The sequence below is a fragment of the Sinohyriopsis cumingii genome, unplaced genomic scaffold (genome assembly GCF_028554795.1).
Source record: "Sinohyriopsis cumingii isolate HCF-2022 unplaced genomic scaffold, ASM2855479v2 utg001276l, whole genome shotgun sequence".
NCBI classification, from domain to species: Eukaryota; Metazoa; Mollusca; class Bivalvia; order Unionida; family Unionidae; genus Sinohyriopsis; species Sinohyriopsis cumingii.
The window spans coordinates 653,227-663,493 of NW_028315977.1; positions in this window are offsets into that span (position 1 = coordinate 653,227).

Below are 10,267 nucleotides of genomic sequence, written 5' to 3' on the forward strand. Positions count from 1 at the left end.
AAAGGCCATCGTCAGATAGTGTGCTATAAAATGCCTGCTTGTGTGACAGGTGGGTCTTCTGAAAAGTTCCTAGTTGTCGATGGATTTATTGGGGTATGCTTGCGGCAGAAGAGATTGCACACAATCAATTTCTCCTGGCATTTCGCTGTTATGAGAGGACAATGAGTTGCTTATGTCAGTTCTCAAAGCACAAGGTGTTGGTGTTGTTGTCAACCAGTGACATCTTGATGTGATGTATATTCATTCCGGTTTGTGCTTGTCGAATATGTGTTCTCGATAATAACCGTTCTTACATCTTTCATCGCAGCGCCTGTGTTCTCTGTGGACACTTTGGAGATAGAGCAGGCTATTGATGGTTTTTATTCGGTTGTAGTTATACTTGTCCGTCTTATCGACCACAAGCAGGTTGATGATCACCTTTCAGGGTCGGGAGTGGAGTCAATTGTGCTAATGCGGTCGATGATAGTGACCTTTTATGTCCTTGCAAATTCAGTGCCAGGCCGTAATGACGGTGGGCTTTCTCAGACTGGATGATGGTAGTCGGTACGTCCACCCTGTTGAAACTGAGCCAGTCCTGTATGTATTTGTAGTTCTCTGTACATTCAGGATGGTCTGGCTGGACTCACAATGATACTCTTATAGACCAGCGCTGGCAGTGGCCATCATATGTTTTCCAACTGCCTTTTAATACCTCAGCGCCACAAGATCGATTTTCAGCCATAGCAGGTCTTCCGGTTTGATGAACCAGCCAGTTCCCCGCGGTATCCACATTCGATGAACCTTCAGTGTCAGCGATAACATTACTTTATACGCGTACTTAATCGCGTGCAAACCAAGAATCACTGCTTGCTGTGCAAGACGGGATATGTAAACATAGCTGTCATTTGGGTTATCCAATCGTAGTTATACTTTTACGGGTAGCAAGAACTTCACACCGTTGTGATCTAGTGTAATGCCTGTGCCTTTGTATGGATGTATTCGTATTTCATAGAGAAATTTCATCGGATCAGAGTAGTGAAGGGGGTAGGATTAGCCTCAATGGGAATTAGCATTAAAAACACCCTTGGGTCAGATTAGCCTCAAGGGAAATTTAACATGGAGAAAAATCGTGGGTCAGATTAGCCTCAAGGGAAATTAACATGGAGAAAAAATCTTGGGTCAGATTAGCCTCAATGGAAATTTAACATGGGAATAAATTGTGGGTTAATATACGTACAAGGGGAATTGAACATGGGATTTTTTTTTTTTTTAAATAAAAAAGGGTAGGCAATTGAAAGGCTATCTCTTTTCGAGATATATGGCTGGCCCTGAAAAGGGCCTTTGGGTTTTTTCAACTTCTTCTTTTATCTTCTTAACTTTTTCCACCATCCTCTTATTTTGTCCATCATTCCTTTCTTCTTCTTCTTCTTCTTTTCTTTTTCCGGCAGCCAGTCCGGGTGGCCCATGGCCCGGAACTTCTCTTGAATTTTCACCCAGTTTGTGTTCAGTTTTTCTAGTTCATCCTTTTTTCTTCTATTTTCTGCGTCTTTTCTTTCATTGGACCACTTTTCTTTGATTTTCTTGACCTCTTTGGTCAGCACATTCCTCATTAGTTCTTCAGCTTTCTTAAGTTTTTCTAACCCCCACTTCGCGAAACACCAATCTGTCCATTCTACAATGTCTTCTAGAAAGCACCTTGCACTCGTCACATGATCTATTGCTTCTTTTAACTTACCCACTTTGACATACGGTGGGTTAATTAAACCTCTGATTCTCTTCTCCTCATCATCTATCATTTCTTTCACGATGTTTATGGCTAAGTGCAGGCTGTTTACTTGTCTTGAGACGAAGTCTTTTGTCACTGCATACCTCCATTCCTGTTCAACCCTTTCTGCTACACTCAATCCATCTACCATCCAATACCAACTTCCCATAAGATCGTTGTATAAAGCTGAAGCTGCTGGCATCTTCTTGTTTGCTTATTCCGTAGAATGAGCTCCAATGGCCAACACTGTTAGCTTTATACTGAAAGTGCGGACGTGATGGAAAACATCCCCCCTAAAAACATAAAATTGATCTTACCTAGATCATGACCCAACAACGCGCGGACGTGAAGGAAAACATCCCCCTACTTTCTCATTTCATATAATATAACCCTAACTATACTCTTCATATACGCTAAGAAACCCATAATCTACTATTCACACAAACATACCTTAGCTCTTACAAACACAAAACACACTAACACAAAAACACATACCCTCACACGATCTTAAAAAAAGAGTTAGTGTTTATATACACACTACTCTACCTACACACATTGGCAAATTAATAGTTATTTCTTTTCTAGAGTATTGGGTAGCTCTGAAAAGGGCTGTTGGTTTTTTTGAACTCCTGATGCACCTATCTAATGGTTGCACCTTCCTGGCCTGGCGCCACACATGCATCTTTGACTCCAGTCTCTTTTTACTTTTTGTCTTGAGAGTGCAGAGGCGGGATGATTCGCTTCAGCACCCCAATCCTCTGTCTCGGGAATATTGTAAGACATCCTCTCTTCTATTTTCTTTTCCTCTTCTTCCCTCTCTCTTCTCTCCTCCTCTTCCTTCTTTAGTCTTGCTTCTTCTACGATAGCCTCCGCTGATAGTTCATTTACTATGCGCCTGGCATATTCCAGGTGCATCTGGAGTTCTAACAGTTTCACAATTCTGGTGTTCATTCTTCTGGCGGTGTTGATCAATCAACAAGGGTAGCTAGACTGCCGAGCGAGTTTCAATTTATACTGAAAGCGCGGACGTGACGGAAAACATCCCCCAAAAACATAAAATTCATCTTACCTAGATCATGACCAAAAAACAACAACAACGCGCGGACCTAAAAGAAACACTCACTCACTTTTTATGCTACCCATCACTATTTTAAAATTTTTTATAAATCACTTCAATAGACTATTTACAGCGTTTAGTGAGTGTCATGAGAGGGATAGTAAGAAATGAAAGAGCATCAATCCAACATTCTTATAGCTAAACAAAAGACAAAGGCTTCTTATAGCTAAACAAAAGACAAAGGCATTTTTTCAAAACACAACATTTTTTATTAAAAAATCACTTAACACTAAACAACAACATTTCTACCATATTTTTTAACAATAATCCAACATTATAACAATAAACATTTTTTTCAAAACATCAAACATTTTTTTTCTTCAAATACAATCTACCTTGAACAGGACTGACAACGTTGTGAATGAAATTGTGATTTCCACTTTTGGAAATCATTAGGCCACTGATTGACACTACGTTTCCTAGCTTGAGACAAAAGATAAGCATAATGGTCACAAAACCATCGATCTACTTTCACATCGTTTCTATTAGAAGAACGAGGATCAAAATGAGTCACTAAATGTTCTAAGGAATAGCCCAGACTGCGATGATGCAGAAAATACACACAATATTGTCCACACACCAAGGAATCTGTGCCTTGTAATTTCACATTATTGAATCGGGTGGTCTGAGCATTTCTTCTCATAAAGTCAATGATATCGTCTTCCAAAGGAGGCAATCCGTACGAATGGAAATATTCCACACATCCTTCTTGAGGAAAGTAGACGGCTACCCAGTGGGTTCCTGGGAGATGACTGTCGTCCGTGTTGATTACGTAAGCTTGATGGTCTTTAGGTTTGCGATGAGGGAGTTCATCTTTAGCACAGACGACAGGATTCCAAGAAGCTGTATACGAACTGTGGTTCAAAAGGTAATAAAGTTCCCAGGTATCCATTGATTTGTGTGTGTTTTTTTCTTCTTCTTCACAGGTAATAATAAGTCGTCAATTCGATCCTGACTTTTTGCTTGAAAATGTCTGACGAATAAACGGTTATTCGTTCTGTTTCCTCACTCTGATTTAGGAGAGCTTCGATACGTTGGATCTCTTGAGTGGTTAATGGTGGACAAGAATGTTCACGCAAGTCTTTATACCACTGGTGCAACACGTCTTTGTTCGAGATGAGACTCCAAGCTTCGTCCAGATACTCGTCCAATTTTTCTTCTTGACTCAACATCAGGCATTTATCGTGTTGAATTTGACTGGGATGATCGTTTTGACATCCATAACAATTTTTCTTGATCAATTCCGTCATTTTGTCGACCAAGTGTTTGGCAAAACAGGAGACTAAATGGGCTTCTTGTTCTGGCCATCTTGACTTCATTATGATATCTTCTTCGTCTTTGTCTTGGGATTCTTCTTTTTCCACGGTCTCCTCACATTCCATGTCCAAAGTTTCTCCACTAGGTAAAGAGGGATAACAGTCTTCCATGGTTTCTAGTAATCTAGAATGACTTCTCTCAAACTGTTGATTTCTATCGTATTATCGAATTCTGCATACAGGATGACGTTCACTGTTGCTGGTAGTTCTTTTGTAAACTGAAGTTCCACACGAATCTGGCCGGATTTTATAGGGTGGAAATGTCCCTCGTCGCTGCCCTGGTCTGGAGTGAAATCGAAAGCCCACAAAGCATAGCCTCCTGCGTAATCTTCGTACGTAATGCCGTGACTGGTGGTGGTTCCTAACTGTCCGGTGGCTTCGTACAGGGACAAGTACGATCTCAAGTAATTCATCTTCTTGTCACTAAAGTCAGGTTCGAAAGGTCGGGTACACAAGGTCTTGCCATCGCGACTGACTTCGATTTTCTTCACGTTGAAGTGTTGAAAGTTGAAAGGATTTTCACCGAAGGCTCCGTTGAAGGCTGAATTCAAGACCATACCAAGGATTAAACGCTTGAGTAACTGTCCTTGGAACAGATGATCTTCGATCATAGAATGCTGTCCCTTGGAAATGGTGAATGTTTTCACTTCCACACGTCGTATGGGATACTTGGCGGTCGTTCTGCTCAACGTTTGACTGATGTCGTTTCCCACTTTGGGTAACACTTCCACGCGTCGTACGTAGAGTTTGGCCTCTAAAATTTTGCTTTTAGGAATGCCAGTCTTAGTAGTATCAGCCAACAAATGGAAAGCGGTACTGTTGCGATTCAGTCTCAAGCGAACATTCACCCCGTTCAGCAAATATTTCTCTTGCAACCACATGTGCAAATGCAAACGATCCATCAGTTCTAAACTCTTGGTCTCTAAGATTTTGATTTCTCTTTGCTCAAAGCCGGAATTGCTTCCATCCATTGCGTCGAACTTGCCCGCTTCGTCAGGTTCCCACAGCACACAGGCATTGAGATGAGTATCCTTGGCATCTATTCCGTACGTCAAGAGATTTTCCAGGTAGGCACAGTAAGGGTATGTATCCATGCTGCTGCTGACTAGTTTGTTATTCAAGTACAAATCCACTGAGCTGAACAAGAAATGCATGAAATTGTTGACGGGAGCTATATTCTCAGTGTCTTCTACTTCAGTACCATCCTTATCTAGAACTTGGACTTTCAAGTACAAGTAACTGCTATTCAGATCGATGTAATCTTCGGGCTGTCCTTTGATTTCAAACTCGATGGGAGCGGAATCGGTCAATGAGGAGACGGGGTGAAATTCCACCCACTGAGATTCTTGCATGGTCATCATGGTGGGGGGCATGGCAAACAGATCCAGTTCCGTTTTGGAACAAGCGCAAGACTCTCGGTGCATCATTTTTTCTGTTTTTTTTTGTTCTTTCTCAATAATCGAAAACGTCTAACTCTCGAACGGTTCTTCTTTTCTTGATCTTTCTGGCTTGAAGTCTGGTGAAAGGGTGTTTTCTGCGTCGTCTCTTTCTGCCTTTTCCTTGCTGAATGCCTGACTCGGTAGCGTGCAGGGCATTTATAGGTGTGTCTCGTCGGCCCAAAATGTCTTTGCCCGTTTGCAGCAAGACATTTTTGCCTGCCCTCATGAAGGCTTCTTTAGGGTTTTGTTTGTCGATGATGACATTTTGGAGAAATTCTTTGCCTTGCGTCAGTGCCGCATCTTTCAAGGCGTGCAATCTTAGTGTCACCATCGGTTTCAACACCGGGGCCACCGAACGAAAGGCCGATTTCAGCATGTCTCCTAAACCGTGTCCTCGCTGTCGAGCAACCCCTCGGTACACTGGATACATGACTTACTTACGAGTCGTGAGAGAACCGTTTTCGAAAATGGAGTTTCACCGTGACTTTTCTTTTGGTGAATGGAATATTTTGTCCCAAATCTCCTTTTATAGTAATGTTGACCGTGTCCAAATACGACTTGCTGACAGGCAAATAGTGAGGATGGACAAATTCGCGGTGGACGTGGTAAGTGTTTCCACCTTCCTCGTCAGCGTTCGCGGCAGAATCCACTTTGAAAGGAATGACACGCAGTAACGGTACGGAGGTGTGTCCCACCACGTTATACTCCACCACATCGGAATACACAAACATCAAATTCAGTCCTTGGTTCAGTTCTGCTGGGGTACGAAATAACTTGCTAAAAGAATCGTTGTCGTAAACGATGGGTAATTCGTTGTTCTTGATCATGGCCGTTCTCATGTTCATGTCTCCGCCCAACATGTCAAACAATTCAGGACAAAATAAAATGGACAGGATTTTAGTCCGCTCAAATTTCATCGAGAAGCGACGAGCTACTTTGTGGTATTCCATGGTGACACTTCTGTTGTTGACATGCTCCAAAGCTTTCCCAAGCACTCCATTAAACTTGGTAGCTATGGTGTTGACCAAATGTTGACCACTGAAATAATAGCTTGGGAGAATGAACAAGTGGTAGGTCCACGTTTTAGTTTTCTCATTATAGGTTTTTTTAACGTCAGATATGGCTCTCTTATCCAATTCCTGTTTCAATGGCACGTCAAGAACTTCCACATCAAATGTATTTTGATTGGGAAGGACATTGAGGACTTGGGTCGGGTGAATCATTTCTACCAAAGCCACTTCCCAATGGGCTTCGTGATCTAACGGGATGGCTTGAGGTAATTTGGCCGTGTAACAGCACAACGTGTTGTGGGGAAACACCTCCATGGAACTGTCACTGGGTAAGGGTAAGTAAAATTGGTTTTCGTGACTCATAATTCCAGAGTTCTGTGGCTGTCCGAGGGGTTATTACTGGACGTCAGAGGCGTGTCTCCGCCCAAAATGGGGTTCTGGTTGTTGGAGTGGTGACTGACACTGGCACTGGACACAAGGTTCCCGTTCGAGGAGAATTTCAGGGAGGGATTGGGAAGCAGGTAACCGATGCAACTGCTCAATAAAATGGTCCACAATTGTTTGTCTCCTTGTTGCAAACTCAAATTGGAGATGGCTGCCCCGATGACACAATACACCACGAAGATTTGGCAGAAAAAGACGATTTGCGTTTTAGGCACACGTTCTCCACACCACACCCACAAGGGTTGTTTTTGTAAATCTTGCACAGAAGAACTATGGTAAGAAGGAGTGGTCGACGTAGCTGCGTCTGCTGTGTGAAAGGGCATGATGGTCACTTCTTTTTATAGTCGATGACTTGCGAAGCGTCGATCCAAGAATCGAAACTGGGCGGATATCCTTTCCAACGTACTTTGACTTCTTTGACACGTCGTTTGCCCACTTTACGGGTTCTGCGTTCGAGAATGCTTTCGATGTCGTACACGTCGTCTTCTTTTTTGGTGACACGTTGTAACTCGGGCAAATAAAACGTTCCTTTGAGTACTTCTCCGTTCATGTTTTCCAATTTATAGACGGCAGGATGACGGTCATGCACTCGTCCAGTGACGCGAAACAATTCGGTCGTCCAGTTAGGTAAGTAACCTTTGTCGAAAGTGCGTTTGGTTTTGCCAATGCGCACCCAATCTCCTACGGTCAACTCTCCACTTTTCTTGGGGACAGCCCTCATCGGGGACGTACCAAACAGGCGCTCGAACACCAGCACTTCGTTGTCGGGAGTCACGTCTTGCGGGGCACGTCCGATGCTTCGATGGTAAGATTGGTTGTACGCTTGCACCAGGTGCGGTAAGATGTCGATGTACTTCAGAGTGTGGTGATGCGTAAAATATTTCCACATGCGTTCTTTCAAAGTGCGTTGAAAACGTTCCACGATGCTGGCTTTGGTTTCGGGATTCTCGGTGGTAAAAAAATGAATGTCACGTTTCTTTAATTCTTTTTGGAAAGCTTCTTTCAGAAATTCGGTGCCTTTGTCCGTTTGCCATCGAAGAGGGTGACGACCGCTTTGTTTCAACACCCGTTGCAGGGCTCGCACTAACTCGCTGCTCGATTTGGAAGTCAAGGGTACGACCCAAGCAAATTTGGAAAAGACGTCGATGACACAAAACAAATATTTGTAGCCACGATTGTAGCTGGCCAAATGAGAGACATCGGCTAAATCGGCTTGCCATTGATGATCGATGCCTTCCACTCGGGTGCGACTTCTGGCAATCTTGCGTCGAATGGGTTTGTGTAAAGTGTAGGTAGCTTGTTCTTGTAACCATCGTTGCACTTGAGGTAAACGGAGACTTTTCAGTCGCGTTTTGGCAGCACGATACAATTTTTGAACTCCTGCGTGACCTGCAGGATGGGAGGGATCGTAGTAAATGCTGGCTAAGACTTTTTCCATTTTTTTGTGTTGGTTGGTGTGTTAATAAGGCACCCACTCTTGGAGGATGCTACTCTTTTTCTCTTGGGGTATTTTCTTGGATTGCAATGCTTTGCGTGTGCGACCGGCAATAGGTGTTGAAGAGGAGGAGGATGTCTGAGCGGGGGATATCGGTTCTTGTTTCACTTCTGTCTTCACTTTCTTTTTCTCTTGTGATGAAGAAGGGGTGGCCATCATCTTTTTAATCCATCCAATTCTGGAGGTAGGTGGTGTTGTTAACTTGCGTACTTTTTCTGGTGGAGTTTGAAACCTTTCTTCTTCTTCTCCTTTTTCTGTCTTGGTCACTGGTACTGGTACTGGTACTGGTGATGGTGCTGGACTTTTCATCAAGGTCTTAAAATCTTTCAGAGTGGGTAGAGCTGTTTCGTCTAAAGCTTTCTGGTGAAAGAGTTGCAGTCGTTGCAAGAGTTGACCGTACTTTTGCGATTTTTCTGATTCGGACAAATCTTGGCGATCCATCAAGGACTGCAATTCGTGTTGTAACTGGGACATCTCGCTCAAATTGGGATTGGGAGGTAAATGGGGGGTGTGTTGTTCTTGCCACCGATGGTATTCCATCCATTGTTTGTAAGGCACTAAAGCTAGTTTTCGTCCTTCCATGGGGTTGTCAGGGGTCGATTCTGAGATCTTGGAACTTCCGAGGTCTTTTTATCTTGCTCCCACCAGTCCTCCCAACATGGTTCCCAAGACTCCTTTCAGTATGGGGCCTAACAAGAGAGGTAAAATACCTCCACGTTGCACTAACATCTTCTTTTTTTGACGAATGGGAATTTTCTTTCGAACCATTTGGCGAAGAACGTGACAATGTTTGCTTAAGCATTGTTTCTGGTGTTTGGACAAAGGAATCGTGCCTTTCAAAACGTTCAAACAACATTCGCACACGGTATCGATGACCTCTTTGGAGGCCGTTTGAATGAGTTTTTTTCGTAGGGGTGGAGAAGCTTTGGACAGGACAGATAACAGGTCCCCATGTTTGGCTAAACGTGGTGGCAGTCCTTTCCTTTTCTTTCCTTGGGGTTTTCTGGAGGGTGACATCTTTGAGTCTTTAGGAGCACCAAAAAACACTGATACCCTACTCGGTCACAGGCCTTTTTTATACTGGAACGCGTCGCCACTGATTGTCTTTACGGCGTATCAGTTTGAGGACAGGCATGACACGTCGTGCAGGGGTACGCAACGGACTAAATCGAGCCAGTTCTTGCTTGGACAAATCCAGTAAACTTTGTAACATGCCCGATCTTTCATGGACTTTGATTTTGGGAGAAGGTACTTTGTGAGCAGCAGCCACTGCCGCTAAAATAGAGGGTCCTGCCACTGGGGAAGTTCTTTTTGGGGTCATCAACGGAGATGTTCTTGGTGTGATCAACGTCTCCAAGTACTCTTCAGTTCTTGGTGTCATTAATGGAGAAGTGGATGAACGTGAGGCTGCCGGTGACCGTGTCACTGCCGTGGCAGGTCGTGGTTTGCGAGTGTAAAGTTGCGTCCTGGCCGAAGTGCCTCTCTTGCGACTAGTTTTCTTCTGTGGACTTTTCTTTTTCTTGGGGCTTCTTTTCTTTTTCCGGGGTGGTGTCTGGTCAGAGGAGGGTCCCGCCGCTGGAGAAGTTTTTCTTTTTCTTTTTGGGGACCTGGTCTTTTTCTTTTTCTTCTTGGGGCTTCGTTGGATTTTTTTCTTGGGGATAACTTTGGGGGCATTAGGATCCCATCTTAAGAGTGAGCGAAT